The sequence below is a fragment of the Pseudophryne corroboree genome, chromosome 3, assembly GCF_028390025.1.
Source record: "Pseudophryne corroboree isolate aPseCor3 chromosome 3, aPseCor3.hap2, whole genome shotgun sequence".
Taxonomy (NCBI): Eukaryota; Metazoa; Chordata; class Amphibia; order Anura; family Myobatrachidae; genus Pseudophryne; species Pseudophryne corroboree.
Window position 1 is genome coordinate 378,353,090 of NC_086446.1, and position 14,779 is coordinate 378,367,868.

General features: G+C 49.6%; 1 protein-coding gene across 2 annotated transcripts in view; it reads right to left on the reverse strand.

Moving 5' to 3' along the window:
- The window catches only part of GJC1 (gap junction protein gamma 1), a 135,085-nt gene that overhangs the window by 5,127 nt on the left and 115,179 nt on the right, over positions 1-14,779 (reverse strand). For both annotated transcript variants that reach the window (XM_063959975.1, XM_063959976.1), the window contains one exon: positions 471-544. The gene's annotated coding sequence lies outside the window, so the exon portion shown is untranslated. The remainder of the gene's footprint in view (positions 1-470; positions 545-14,779) is intronic.

A 14,779-nucleotide genomic window follows, 5' to 3' on the forward strand; every position in this document is an offset into this window, starting at 1 on the left:
ATTTCCCGTTGTGGAGGCGCCAGAGTTGGTGAAATCCAACATGTTGTAAATCCCTAATTTGACGATTCTGAACAAAAAACAATCGGGATTTTTAACATGTCAAATTACCCAGATGGAATGCTGATCATCAAGGTCCGCCAATCAGCTGTTTTGAACCCTGATCAAAGGGGCAGATGTATTAACCTGGAGAAGGCATAAGGAAGTGATAAACCAGTGATAAGTGCAAGGTGATAAACGCACCAGCCAATCAGCTCCAATATGTAAATCAACAGTTGATTGGCTTGTGCGTTTATCACCTTGTACTTATCACTTCCTTATGCCTTCTCCAGGTTAATACATCTGCCCCAAAGTCCCTTAAAGAAGGAAATTGTGGTGCTGATGTACTGCTCTCATAAGCTTCTACACTGAAGAGTGAGACATCTTCTCTGCATGATCAGTCTGGTCACAGTGGCAGTCAGTGCTGTACATACCTGATGCCCCGCACTTTTGTCATCTGCTGTTTCCAGAGACATGCAAGTCTCTTCTGTAGCTTTCAGAAATCCCACTAAAATAAAATAATGTTATGGTTTACTGTATGCTGATGACACTTTATCAAACACACACACATTGGTGCCATTTACAATATATAATCTGGTGCAACAGAAAGGCATAAAGTCAGCCATTGCAGTCAATCACGTTACCTTTTATTTTCTAAACCAAGCTAGAAACTTAAAATGGGTAATTTAATTGTCTATGCCTGCCTCATCTTCCATCTAAGTGACGGGAGATTGAGGGACGCTATTCAATTTATTTTTAAAGCAGTGATCGCGTCCTGCGTACTGGATTCAGGGCCTAATTTAGACCTAATCACTGCAACAACATTTTTCTCTAATGGGCAAAACCATGTGCAGTGCAGGTGGGGCAGATGTAACATGTGCAGAGAGAGTTAGATTTGGATGGGTTATTTTGTTTCTGTGCAAGGTAAATACTGGCTGCTTTATTTTTACACACCTCAATCAAATCTAACTCTCTCTGCACATGTTACATCTGCCCCACCTGCACTGCACATGGTTTTGCCCATTAGAGAAACATGTTGCTGCTGCGATCAGGTCTGAATTCCACCCCTAGTCATGTATACTGGCTAAACCTGACCGAAGTGCTGCTGTTTGGCAGCCCAAACAGGTAAATATTCACCCATTTCTGCGTGGCTGGGGGTGGGGGGGGGTGGGGGGTGTGAGCAGAAATGCCAGCAGCTGCAGCTGTTCACACCCAATTGAGGCAACTATTGAATTGCTCCATCATGTGACAAGCAATGACAGCCATCAGTGCAAACAAATTAATTCCCCCAAAACACTGGTTGGTTGCAGTGAGCAACATCGCCTATTTTAAGTCACACCAATTTTGCTGAATATCCCCAATATTTATATTACACATCAGACTGAAATCTTTCGCATACTAGATTAAGGGAACAGTCAGATATACCGAATTCAGTATGGTATCGAAATCCCAGTAGTTACTATCTTGACGGTCAGAATGCCGACAGCATCATCCCGGCGGTCAAAATCCAGATGGATATCGAATCCTAACCCTAACATCCCCATAGGAATCTGTTGGGATACAGAGTGCCGGTATCCTAACCGCTTCCCATTAATTAAATCATTGCAAGTTGCAACATGCTCCAAATAGATACTCCAAATAGGATTAACAAATACAGCTCATCTACAGATGTGTCCTCATACATCCAGCCTCAATACGCCATGCAGCGTGAGACAGTGGCGTGCGGTGAGGTCATTGGCTGGTGAGGCACTGCAGCCATAATGATCCGCAAAGTCCGGTGATGAAACTTACCGCCACTTGTGATGTCATCGAAGTAGGCTGACAGTACCTGCCTACTTCTATTTTTTTATTTAAACATTTAAAATAAATAAATATGTGTTTTAGGTAGCCCGTGAGTTTAAATCGTTGGGGGATTTGGGATCAGAGTTAGGTACCCCTTTTTACACATTACGGCAGACAGCGTCCCTTTTTTACACATTACGACAGACAGCGTCCCCTTTTTTACACATTACGGCAGACAGCGTCCCCTTTGTTACACATTACGGCAGACAGCGTCCCCTTTTTTACACATTACGGCAGACAGCGTCCTTTTTTACACATTACGGCAGACAACGTCCTCTTTTTACACATTACGGCAGACAGCGCCCCCCTTTTTTACACATTACGGCAGACAGCATCTCCTTTTTTTACACATTACAGCAGACAGCGTCCCCTTTTTTACACATTACGGCAGACAACGTCCTCTTTTTACACATTACGGCAGACAGCGCCCCCCTTTTTTACACATTACGGCAGACAGCATCCCCTTTTTTTACACATTACAGCAGACAGCGTCCCCTTTTTTACACATTACGGCAGACAGCGTCCCTTTTTTACACATTACGGCAGACAGCGCCCCCCTTTTTTACACATTACGGCAGACAGCGTCCCTTTTTTACACATTACAGCAGACAGCGTCCCCTTTTTTACACATTACGGCAGACTGCGTCCCTTTTTTACACATTACGGCAGACGTCCTCTTTTTACACATTACGGCAGACAGCGCCCCCCTTTTTTACACATTACGGCAGACAACGTCCTCTTTTTACACATTACGGCAGACAGCGCCCCCCTTTTTTACACATTACAGCAGACAGATTCCCCTTTTTTATTTTTCTTACACATTACATCAGCAGACGAGAGTGAGTGTGTGTGTGTGTGTGTGTGTGTGTGTGTGTGTTTGTTTGGTACTCGCCTTGGGGGGCCACGATCCACCATTTACAGGACGCAGATCCTGGCAGCTGCTGCGACGCTTCGGAGCCCCTTAGAGCGGAAGACAGCCAGCGGCAGCAGGGAGCTGGTCTCAGGGGCTGAGCAGGGACGACGGCGGCGGCGGGACTCGGGGACGGCGGCGGCGGACCTCGGGGACGGCGGCGGCGGAGGGACAAGGGGAAGGCGCACCTCACAACCCTTGCAGCGGCAGGACAGAGACTTGGGCTCCGGGACAGCTCCCCTCCCGCTCTGCTGATTCCGGGCTGATGGCTGACGGGCAGCCAGCAGCTTCCCTCTCCACCGCTGCTGCTGGTCAGTGTTAGCTACAGGGGCATGCTATGGGTTGAAAGCACGCCCCTGCCACTCCCCTGTCAAAGCGGCACTTCCACGAAGTGCCACTTCAGCTGCATTTTTGAATGGGCTTTTACAGCCCAATTCTTGGTCCTGCCTCCCCGCTTCCTGTCCTTTGCACTGACAGCGGGAGGCACTGACAGCGGTGCCTCCTAAACTCAATTAAAAAGAATATTTAGACACCAAGAATCATTAAAATAATATAAAGCCTAATGCATATACTTGTGATTGTGTCGAGACGCCATCAGATCTACGTCTGGAAGGCCCCACATTTCCACTAGGAGTTGAAACACTTCTGGATGGAGGCCCCACTCGCCGGCATGTACGTCCTGACGACTGAGAAAGTCCGCTTCCCAATTCAGGACTCCCGGAATGAAGATTGCCGATATGGGCGGTAGATGGCGTTCCGACCAATGTAGAATCCGTGAGACTTCCTTCATTGCCAAACAGCTTAGAGTGCCGCCTTGATGATTTATGTAAGCCACTGTGGTGGCGTTGTCAGACTGTACTTGAACAGGACGGTTCTGAATTAAATGCTGGGCCAGGTTCAATGCATTGAAGACCACCCGCAATTCCAGAATGTTGATTGAGAGGAGGGACTCCTCCTTGGTCCACCGATACTAAAGGGAATGTTGCTCCAGCACCGCGCCCCAACCTCTTAGACTGGCATCCGTCGTCAACAGGACTCAGTTGGATATCCAGAAGGGACGGCCCCTGCACAATTGTTGGTCCTGGAGCCACCAGAGAGGTGACAGACGAACCTCCGGAGTCAATGAGATCATGTGAGACCTGATCCGGTGAGGCAGGCTGTCCCACCTGGCTAGAATTAGCTTCTGGAGGGGGCGAGAATGGAATTGACCATACTCCACCATGTCGAATGCTGAGACCATGAGGCCCAGCACCTGCATCGCCTAATGTATCGACACTTGCGGACGAGAATGGAAGCAACGAATCTTGTCCTGAAGCTTCTCCTGAGACAAGAACAACCTCTGGTTGTGAGTGTCCAATAGTGCTCCCAGGTGCACCATGCTCTGAGCAGGGACCATGGAGGATTTCTTCCAGTTGATGAGCCACCCGAGGGCTTGTAGAAACCGGACCGTCATATCCAGATGACGTAGGAGAAGTTCTGGGGAATTTGCCAGGATTAACAAGTCGTCCAGATACGGCAGTATCCTGACCCCTTGACGGCTTAGTACCACCGTCATCACCGCCATAACTTTGGTGAAGACTCACGGAGCCGTAGTTAAACCAAAAGGTAACGCCCGAAACTGGTAATGGAGGTTGCCAATCGCAAACATCAGGTTTTGCTGATGTGACGCTGCTATAGGAATATGCAGGTAAGCATCCTGTATATCCAGGGAGACCATGTAGTCCCCAGGTTCCAAGGCCAGAACTATAGAGCGAAGGGTTTCCATACGGAACTTGGAAACCTTCACAAACCTGTTCAATGCCTTGAGGTTGAGAATGGGCCGGGAGGACCCATTCGGTTTCGGGACTAGAAACAGCGGAGAATAGTACCCCTGGCCCCTCTGCGCAAGAGGCACCTGTACTACGACTCCTGTATCCAGGAGGGTTTGTACCACCGAATGTAGAGTGTTTGCCTTTGTCTGGTCCAACGGCACATCTGTCCGGCAAAATCGATGAGGGGGTCGGTTTTTGAAGGCTATGGCGTAACCTCGAGTGACGACTTCCCATACCCAGGCATCTGAAGTGGTCTTCAACCATTCCTGGGTATACCCTAAAAGCCGGCCCCCCACCCTGGGATCCCCCAGGGGGAGGCCCGCCCCGTCATGCGGCAGGCTTATCGGTCTTGGAAGCTGGCTGACGGGCCGCCCAGGCTCTTTTGGGCTTTGGCTTACCAGGTTTGGAAGTGCGGGCCTGCTTGTTCGCCTGACCTTTTGCTTTACCTGAAGGACGAAAGGAAGTACCTTTAGCCTTCGACACAGAAGGAGTGGTACTTGGCAGACAGGCAGTTTTGGCAGTAGCCAAGTCAGCCACGATCTTATTTAAGTCCTCCCCAAACAGAATATCTCTCTTGAAAGGGAGTACCTCCAGGGTTTTTCTAGAGTCCAGATCCACAGACCAGGATCTCAGCCACAATATCCGGCGAGCCAGGACTGACGTAGTAGAGGCCTTGGCTGCTAGGATACCGGCATCAGAAGCCGCCTCTTTAATATAGCTGTGACATAATATATGACAAGCATTGTCTAGCATGGTCAGAAGAGATTTCAGCTTCTAACTCCAAGGCCCATGCTTCAATAGCCTCTACAGCCCATGTTGCTGCAATAGTGGGCCTTTGTGCAGCACCCGTAAGGGTGTAAATCGCTTTCAGACAACTCTCCACACGTTTATCCGTAGGCTCTTTTAGAGACGTGACGGTAGTGACAGGTAGAGCTGAGGAAACCACCATCCTAGCCACATGTGAGTCTATAGGAGGAGGCGTTTCCCAATTTTTAGACAGCTCTGGTGCGAGGGGATAGTGAGTCAGCATCTTCTTTTGAGGCACAAACTTCTTACCCGGGTTTTCCCAGGGTTCCTGACGTATATCCACTAGGTGGTCAGAGTGAGGTAAAACTTGTTTAACCACCTTCTGACGCTTGAACCTATCTGGTTTCTTAGGAGGGACGGATGGCTCGGGATCATCCGTAATCTGTAAAATCAACTCTCCAAAAGATCAGGAACATCCACATGTGAACTACCCTCCCCATCACAGTATCTGTGTCAGAATCTGTGGGGTCAGTGTAAGTGCCGTCTTCAGCAGACGAGGTGTCAGTGACAGCAGTGGATTGTTAGGAGATAAGAGCTCGCTTAGAGGACCCCTTGGGCTTGGGCAAGCGAGGGTCAGGCTTTTTAGTAGTCAGGGACTGGTTCAACTTCTTCAATTGAGCAGATAAATCGTCCGCCCACGGCAGGTTAGCTGCAGGGACCACATACGGTTGTACTAGCGTATGTAGAAGCGTGGAAAAAGCGGCCCACGGTGGGTCATTATGTACCTCCGTTGCCACAGTCCCACTGGGGGGCAAGGAACCCCCAGAACCAGAGCCCACAGCTGCTATAGTCTCCTCATAGGGATCTGTGGCTTCAGCAACACCGGCAGTGTGTTCAGCCCCAGAACCGTTACCCTCAGAAGCAGACATGACATAACTTGCAGTATCAGGTAACACAGTACAATTGGCAGCAGCACAATACCTCTTACCCAAACCCCTGCGCAGTGTAGTCAGCACTAGCAGATATAAAGGAGAGATATGGTGACTAAAATCACAGAGAAAAATACGTATTAAAGTATATCTTTGTGTAAATCCTATATAAATATAAAACCTGACGCACCAAGCCCCCTCAGGTTATAGAATATAGGGATAGCAAGTTGAGTGAGAGACACGAAATGGACACCACTCAGCGAGCTAATGCACACACAGATAGTCACAGTTTGTACAATGCAGAGGTTATTACTAACAATAATACTGCACTGGACTAGCTTATATATAGCTATGCAGTCAATAAATATAACACTGCACAGTAAGCACTGGATGTATATCACAGGGTAATGGTACTAGAAAACCCTGACGAAATGCACTCTTTCTTAACTAACACTGTCTAAAAGGCAGGTAGAATACTTAAGTGTCATGTAAAGTCACAGCACTGACAACCAGGCGGCTTTACATAGGAGGATTAGCCCAAGCAGTCCCAGGAACAGTGAAGCTGAGAGAAATGGCGCCCAGACACTGACAGGGAGTGAGGTAGAGACAGATATGCAGCTCCAGGGAGGGAACATTTGCGGGAAATGGCGCCCTGGGGCTGGGGGAGGGGCTTCAGGTCTAAGCCTTATCCCCCTGCTGGCAAAACCACCGGGTACTGTGGGCTACTATTAAAATGGTTTAGAGAGAAAACCTGACCTGCACCCATGCCCTGGTGATCTAGTGGGATCGCCTGTACTGCCACAGTGTCCACCGCCAGCGCGCGCGGCCCACCTCCCACTCACCACCTCCCGAAGCATTGCCACGCGATCCCGGAGAGCCCCCATCGTGTGTGCCTGACCATGAAGAAAACCGGAGCCTCCTGCTGTACTTACCCCGCAACCAGGGTTCGGGAGTGTACAGCGCCACTGGGGAGAGCTGGAGCTGCAGCAGTGAATGTCTCTGACATTTACACTCTGCTGCTGCCCTTGTAGTCTTCACTTTTTCTTCAAAAAAGCTCTTCTTAGGGCTGCCTGGAGCAGCCCCTCTGTTATGTGCCTGCTATCTGCAGCACCAACTACAAAACTAAGCTCCTGTGCAGGGAGGCGGGGTTATAGAGGAGGCGGCGCTATGCATTCTGGGAACAGTCAAAGCTTTTCAGCCTGTTGGTGCCTCGGATTAAGATCCTACTCTACACCCCTATGTCTATCCTTGTGGAGCCCAGTGTATCCCGCAGCAGAAAGGGTCCTTCTCTAAAATCCCAGGTCAATTTTTCCAGGAATCCAACCCGGCTTGTGCGCAGGGTTGAACACAGGTAAGAGTTGGGGTAGGAGGTGGTGTAAATGGGTAAGCCAGGTCATCTGACCCAGTACCAATTTATAGCATGGCAGACCTCCCAAACCGCAGTGTCAGGGGGGCTTCCATGCAGTGCTAGAGACTGGGGACACAGCACATGCTGTCTATGCAGGCCGCAGCGCTGTATCAAGTGCCCGGCAGTGCCAGAGGCGGGGGGCAGCCCAGCAGCTTCCAGACTGCTGGGCTTGCCCCCAGCGTGACACAAGGGAGTCCCGATCTGCTGGACTTCCTGCTACTTGGAGATGACGTCATCTATAAGTGCTGGCCCCACAAACACTGCACCCCTGTGCAGTGTATACGTTGCCGACCCTGCTGTGTAAAAGGGGTAGTCCCACGGTCTGACTCGGCTTGGAACAGTGTTCCAAATCCTGGGATCAAACCCAGGATTTCGGTGTAAAAGGCTAATAGAGACATAAGGGTCTATTCATGAAGCAGTGAAAAGTGTGGAGTAGTGAGCCAGTGGAGGAGTTGCCCATGGCAACCAATCAGCTGCTACTTATAATGTTATAGAATGCACTTTATAAATGTTATGTCAACACTGATTGGTTGCCATGGGAAACTTCTCCACTGGCTCACTTCTCCATACTTTTCACTGCTTCATGAATAGACCCCTCAGTTGTACACAGATATACAAGTATATAATTTATCTGTCAGGTCTGTAACTGTGTCTGTTCCCGGAGGGGGCACTAGTGGGTCAGTGGTGGTGCGGTGGAGGAAACGAGGAGGCTGCAGTAAGTTCCTGCGCACTTGCGCAGTGATGTTTTATTTAGCACACATAGGTATGAACAGCAACTGGAGCAAATAGCAATACAGATGGTTTTTAGCAAGGAAACTGACAGAGGTATAATAACAGTCACAGGTAATGGGCTGGTCTGGAAACCAGTGTGATTAGCAAACTGCGATGATCAGCCTGGAAGCCGATGATAACACGATCAATATGCAATAGGTAAGTAATGCAACCGATGGCAGAAAATACAGGCAATAAGTAACTCCGTTAATCGGTCTGGAAACCAACAGCAATAGAGACACACTGTCAGTAGATATGCACAAAGTCTACAGAGCCAAGCAAGGCTATAGCAGGAGACAGTTGGTAATATACTAGCTGGTTGTTTTAAGTGCTGGATGCAATAGCACAGTGCTGAATGCAGAATAACAACACACAGGTGAGAATGATGAGGCAGCACCTGGAGAGAGTCTCTTACTGCATGTAGAAGTGGAAGCTGGCTGTGGAAGGAGTTGTAGCAGAGCTGAATGGCTGGAGCCTGTAGTTAAACAGAGACACTGAAACTAGGAAGTCACTGGAGACAGCTGGTGACTGGATATGAATGCAGATGGAACTGCACCAAACTGGATGGCTGGAGCCTGTAGTTCCACGGAGACACTGGAACTAGGAAATCACTGGAGACTGGAGCCAGGAGACGCTGTGCACTGGATGTGATGCGTTGTTCAAGGGGATGAGACTGAGCTGACCGCACGTGTCATGGCGGCGCCCATGCTCTATAGATGGCGGGCACAAAATGGGGTACACGCTGGATGGACTTTAGGGGTATACAGTGACAATGGGTACTGCACTCCGCTGCAGGGCATTCATGCAGCAGCAAACTGGGGCCGTGACCTCCGGAGGCCTGCACACCAGCATGCTTGTGAGATACCACTGAACACTGATTCCTGTCATAATCATTGCAGTCTCGTTGTGCATCCTAAGTCATACCATACCTCCCAACATGACCCTCTCCAGGAGGGACAGAATACTCTGCTTCTGGACTTTTCAAGTGGAATCCACAATCCCTCCCTCTGAAGAACATTGGAGCAAGTGCAGGAGTCTGGGGGAGCAGTAGAAGAACCTAGGGGCAGATGTATTAAGCCTTGAGAAGGCATAAGGAAGTGATAAAGCAGTGGAAAGCGCAAGATAATAACTCACCAGCCAGTCAGCTCCTAACTGTCATTTCTCTGACGTCCTAGTGGATGCTGGGAACTCCGAAAGGACCATGGGGAATAGCGGCTCCGCAGGAGACTGGGCACAAAAGTAAAAGCTTTAGGACTAGCTGGTGTGCACTGGCTCCTCCCCCTATGACCCTCCTCCAAGCCTCAGTTAGATTTTTGTGCCCGAACAAGAAGGGTGCAATCTAGGTGGCTCTCCTGAGCTGCTTAGAGTAAAAGTTTAAATTAGGTTTTTTATTTTCAGTGAGTCCTGCTGGCAACAGGCTCACTGCATCGAGGGACTAAGGGGAGAAGAAGCGAACTCACCTGCGTGCAGAGTGGATTGGGCTTCTTAGGCTACTGGACATTAGCTCCAGAGGGACGATCACAGGCCCAGCCATGGATGGGTCCCAGAGCCGCGCCGCCGTCCCCCTTACAGAGCCAGAAGAGCAGAAGAGGTCCGGAAAATCGGCGGCAGAAGACGTCCTGTCTTCAATAAGGTAGCGCACAGCACCGCAGCTGTGCGCCATTGCTCTCAGCACACTTCACACTCCGGTCACTGAGGGTGCAGGGCGCTGGGGGGGGGGCGCCCTGAGACGCAATAAAAATACCTTAGATGGCAAAAAAAATGCATCACATATAGCTCCTGGGCTATATGGATGCATTTAACCCCTGCCAGAATACATAGAAAAACGGGAGATAAGGCCGCCGATAAGGGGGCGGAGCCTATCTCCTCAGCACACTGGCGCCATTTTCCCTCACAGCTCCGTTGGAGGGAAGCTCCCTGGCTCTCCCCTGCAGTCACTACACTACAGAAAGGGTTAAAAAAGAGAGGGGGGGCACTAATTACGCGCAGTATTAAATAAAACAGCAGCTATAAGGGGAAAAACACTTATATAAGGTTATCCCTGTATATATATATAGCGCTCTGGTGTGTGCTGGCAAACTCTCCCTCTGTCTCCCCAAAGGGCTAGTGGGGTCCTGTCCTCTATCAGAGCATTCCCTGTGTGTGTGCTGTATGTCGGTACGTTTGTGTCGACATGTATGAGGAGAAAAATGATGTGGAGACGGAGCAGATTGCCTGTAATAGTGATGTCACCCCCTAGGGGGTCGACACCTGAGTGGATGAACTGTTGGAAGGAATTACGTGACAGTGTCAGCTCTGTATAAAAGACAGTGGTTGACATGAGACAGCCGGCTACTCAGCTTGTGCCTGTCCAGACGTCTCATAGGCCGTCAGGGGCTCTAAAGCGCCCGTTACCTCAGATGGCAGATATAGACGCCGACACGGATACTGACTCCAGTGTCGACGGTGAAGAGACAAATGTGACTTCCAGTAGGGCCACACGTTACATGATTGAGGCAATGAAAAATGTTTTACACATTTCTGATAATACGAGTACCACCAAAAAGGGGTATTATGTTCGGTGAGGAAAAACTACCTGTAGTTTTCCTGAATCTGAGAAATTAAATGAGGTGTGTGATGATGCGTGGGTTTCCCCCGATAACAACTGATAATTTCTAAAATGTTATTGGCATTATATCCTTTCCCGCCAGAGGTTAGGGTGCGTTGGGAAACACCCCCTAGGGTGGATAAAGCGCTCACACGCTTGTAAGGGCTCTACCCTCTCCTGAGATGGCCGCCCTTAAGGATCCTGCTGATAGAAAGCAGGAGGGTATCCTAAAATGTATTTACACACATACTGGTTTTATACTGCGACCAGCAATCGCCTCAGCCTGGATGTGCAGTGCTGGGTTGGCGTGGTCGGATTCCCTGACTGAAAATATTGATACCCTAGATAGGGACAGTATATTTTTGCCTATAGAGCATTTAAAAGATGCATTTCTATATATGCGTGATGCACAGCGGAATATTTGCCGACTGGCATCAAGTCTAAGTGCGTTGTCCATTTCTACCAGTAGAGGGTTATGGACACGACAGTGGTCAGGTGATGCGGATTTCAAACGGCATTTGGAAGTATTGCCTTATTAAGGGGAGGAGTTATTTGGGGTCGGTCTTTCAGACCTGGTGGCCACGGCAACAGCTGGGAAATCCACGTTTGTACCCCAGGTCGCCTCTCAACATGAGAAGACGCCGTATTATCAGGCGCAGTCTTTTCGTGGACAAGCGGGCAAAAGGTTCCTCATTTCTGCCCCGTGACAGAGGGAGAGGAAAAAAGGCTGCAGAAATCAGCCAGTTCCCAGGAACAGAAACCCTCTCCCGCCTCTGCCAAGCCCTCAGTATGACGCTGGGGCTTTACAAGCAGAATCAGGCACGGTGGGGGGCCCGTCTCAATGAATTTCAGCGCGCAGTGGGCTCACTCGCAAGTAGACCCCTGGATCCTTCAGGTGATATCTCAGGGGTACAAATTGGAATTTGAGACGTCTCCCCCTCGCCGTTTCCTAAAGTCGGCTTTACCGATGTCTCCTTCTGACAGGGAGACAGTTTTGGAAGCCATTCACAAGCTGTATTCCCAGCAGGTGATAATCAAGGTACCCCTCCTGCAACAGGGAACGGGGTATTATTCCACACTGTTGTGGTACCGAAGCCGGACGGCTCGGTGAGACCGATTCTAAATCTAAAATCTTTGAACACTTACATACAGAGGTTCAAATTCAAGATTGAGTCACTCAGAGCAGTGATTGCGAACCTGGAAGAAGGGGACTACATGATGTCTCGGGACATCAAGGATGCTTACCTTCATGTCCAAATTTACCCTTCTCACCAAGGGTACCTCAGGTTTATGGTACAGAACTGTCACTATCAGTTCAGACGCTGCCGTATGGATGGTCCACGGCACCCCGGGTCTTTACCAAGGTAATGGCCGAAATTATGATATTCCTTCGAAGGAAGGGAATTTTAGTTATCCCTTACTTGGACGATTCCCTGATAAGGGTAAGATCCAGGGAACAGTTGGAGGTCGGTGTAGCACTATCTCAGGTAGTGTTGCGGCAGCACGATTGGATTCTCAATATTCCAAAATCGCAGCTGGTTCCGACGACTCGTCTTCTGTTCCTAGGGATGATCCTGGACACAGTCCAGAAAAAGGTGTTTCTCCCGGAGGAGAAAGCCAGGGAGTTATCCGAGCTAGTCAGGAACCTCCTAAAACCGAGCCAAGTCTCAGTGCATCAATGCACAAGGGTTCTGGGTAAAATGGTGGCTTCCTACGAAGCAATCCCATTCGGCAGATTCCACGCAAGAACTTTCCAGTGGGACCTGCTGGACAAATGGTCCGGGTCGCATCTTCAGATGCATCAGCGGATAACCCTGTCACCAAGAACAAGGGTGTCCCTCCTGTGGTGGTTGCAGAGTGCTCATCTTCTAGAGGGCCGCAGATTCGGCATTCAGGACTGGGTTCTGGTGACCACGGATGCCAGCCTGCGAGGCTGGGGAGCAGTCACACAGGGAAGAAATTTCCAGGGCTTATGGTCAAGCCTGGAGACATCACTTCACATAAATATCCTGAAGCTAAGGGCCATTTACAATGCTCTAAGCTTAGCAAGACCTCTGCTTCAAGGTCAGCCGGTGTTGATCCAGTCGGACAACATCACGGCAGTCACCCACGTAAACAGACAGGGTGGCACAAGAAGCAGGAGGGCAATGGCAGAAGCTGCAAGGATTCTTCGCTGGGCGGAAAATCATGTGATAGCACTGTCAGCAATTCCGGGAGTGGACAACTGGGAAGCAGACTTCCTCAGCAGACACGACCTCCACCCGGGAGAGTGGGGACTTCACCCAGAAGTCTTCCACATGATTATAAACCGTTGGGAAAAATTCGACAGGTATTGCGCCAGGTCAAGGGACCCTCAGGCAATAGCTGTAGACGCTCTGGTAACACCGTGGGTGTACCAGTCAGTGTATGTGTTCCCTCATCTGCCTCTCATACCCAAGGTACTGAGATTGATAAGATGGAGAGGAGTAAGCACTATATTCGTGGCTCCGGATTGGCCAAGAAGGACTTGGTAACCGGAACTTCAAAAGATGCTCACGGAGGATCCGTGGCCTCTACCTCTAAGAAGGGACCTGCTTCAGCAAGGACCCTGTCTGTTCCAAGACTTACCGCGACTGCCTTTGACGGCATGGCGGTTGAACGCCGGATCCTGAAGGAAAAAAGGCATTCCGGATGAAGTCATCCCTATCCTGATCAAAGCCAGGAAGGATGTAACCGCAAAACATTATCACCGCATTTGGCGAAAATATGTTGCGTGGTGCGAGGCCAGTAAGGCCCGACGGAGGAAATTCAACTGGGTCGATTCCTACATTTCCTGCAAACAGGAGTGTCTATGGGCCTGAAATTGGGGTCCATTAAGGTTCAAATTTCGTCCCTGTCAATTTTCTTCCAAAAAGAACTAGCTTCAGTCCCTGAAGTTCAGACGTTGTAAAAGGGGTACTGCATATACAGCCTCCTTTTGTGCCTCCAGTGGCACCTTGGGATCTCAATGTAGTTTTTGGGTTCCAAAAAGTCACATTGGTTTGAACCACTTAAATCTGTGGAGTTAAAATATCTCACATGGAAAGTGGTCATGCTGTTGGCCCTGGCCTGGGCCAGGCGCGTGTCAGAATTGGCGGCTTTATCCTGTAAAAGCCCTTATCTGATTTTCCATTCGGACAGGGCGGAATTGAGGACTCGTCCTCAGTTTCTCCCTAAGGTGGTTTCAGCGTTTCACCTGAACCAACCTATTGTGGTGCCTGCGGCTACTAGGGACTTGGAGGACTCCAAGTTGCTAGACGTTGTCAGGGCCCTGAAAATATATATTTCCAGGACGGCTGGAGTCAGAAAATCTGACTCGCTGTTTATCCTGTATGCACCCAACAAGCTGGGTGCTCCTGCTTCTAAGCAGACTATTGCTCGTTGGATTTGTAGTACAATTCAGCTTGCACATTCTGTGGCAGGCCTGCCACAGCCAAAAATCTGTAAATGCCCACTCCACAAGGAAGATGGGCTCATCTTGGGCGGCTGCCCGAGGGGTCTCGGCTTTACAACTTTGCCGAGCAGCTACTTGGTCAGGAGCAAATACGTTTGTAAAATTCTACAAAATTGATACCCTGGCTGAGGAGGACCTGGAGTTCTCTCATTTGGTGCTGCAGAGTCATCCGCACTCTCCCGCCCGTTTGGGAGCTTTGGTATAATCCCCATGGTCCTTTCGGAGTTCCCAGCATCCACTAGGACGTCAGAGAAAATAAGAATTTA